Here is a 977-nt window from a genome sequence, read left to right on the forward strand (position 1 = left end):
CTATTGACTTTACCACTATTATTTACAAGGTATCATGCATGGACATGGTGCTTTAGAGATCCAAGAAAGGCAGGTCCCTTCCTACAAAAATTGACAATCTAGGCTTTGTTTAGACGAAGGATTTACCCCAATTATAGCCACTACTGTAGCTCTGCTAGTGCAACTCCTAATGTGGATGGGGCTAAGCCCTTATTTGCAATGGTGGAGCTTGAAAGCTGAGTAGACTGCACTAACGCTAATAGTGGATTTGCCTCTCTACTATACTCGGCACGTAATTGCCACAATCCCCAGGCTAGGCCAGGCAAGCATGAGCCCATACCTTGTGGGCCAGCTAGCTCAGCTGGTTAGGGCATGGCGCTAATAATGCCAAGGTCACAGTTTCAAGCCCTATGCTGGCCACTCTGTGCGCTGGATGGAGAGGGTGGCATCTGTTTGGAAGGTGGTGAAGCACTGGAATCCTGATTATGTTCTTGACGTGAGACTATTTGACTTTAAACACTATCTTTTTTGCTATGTCATTAAGATTTAACCTAATGGAAATAACAGTTTTCAGAGTAGCAGCCGTGTTAGTCTGTATCCACAAAAAAGAAAAGGAGTCCTTGTGGCACCTTAGAGACTAACCAATTTATTTGAGCATAAGCTTTCGTGAGCTACAGCTCACTTCATCGGATGCATTGAGTGGAAAATCTGATGAAGTGAGTTGTAGCTCACGAAAGCTTATGCTCAAATAAATTGGTTAGACTCTAAGGTGCCACAAGTACTCCTTTTCTTTTTGAGGAAATAACAGTGTTATGAGTTAGTTTGTTGTGGATTGAGTTAAAATGCCATTGCAATTGATAGGTGTGGACTCACCCTTAAATTAACATAACTGTAAGTATGAGCCCCCACCTAAGACAAAAGGGGTGTGTGAACCTGCCCAGGAGCTGAATATTGTTTTGGGTAGAGATATGTGTGTGTGGAGAGATTTCACACAGAAA

At 42.9% G+C, this 977-nt stretch overlaps 1 non-coding gene across 1 annotated transcript; it reads left to right on the top strand.

The window, feature by feature from the left end:
* Positions 1 to 325: 325 nt before the first annotated feature.
* On the top strand, positions 326 to 399 carry TRNAI-AAU (transfer RNA isoleucine (anticodon AAU)). The gene has a single exon. It is a non-coding gene; the product is annotated as a tRNA-Ile (tRNA).
* Positions 400 to 977: the final 578 nt, after the last annotated feature.

Source organism: Lepidochelys kempii, chromosome 1 (assembly GCF_965140285.1).
Source record: "Lepidochelys kempii isolate rLepKem1 chromosome 1, rLepKem1.hap1, whole genome shotgun sequence".
In the NCBI taxonomy this organism is placed as follows: domain Eukaryota; kingdom Metazoa; phylum Chordata; order Testudines; family Cheloniidae; genus Lepidochelys; species Lepidochelys kempii.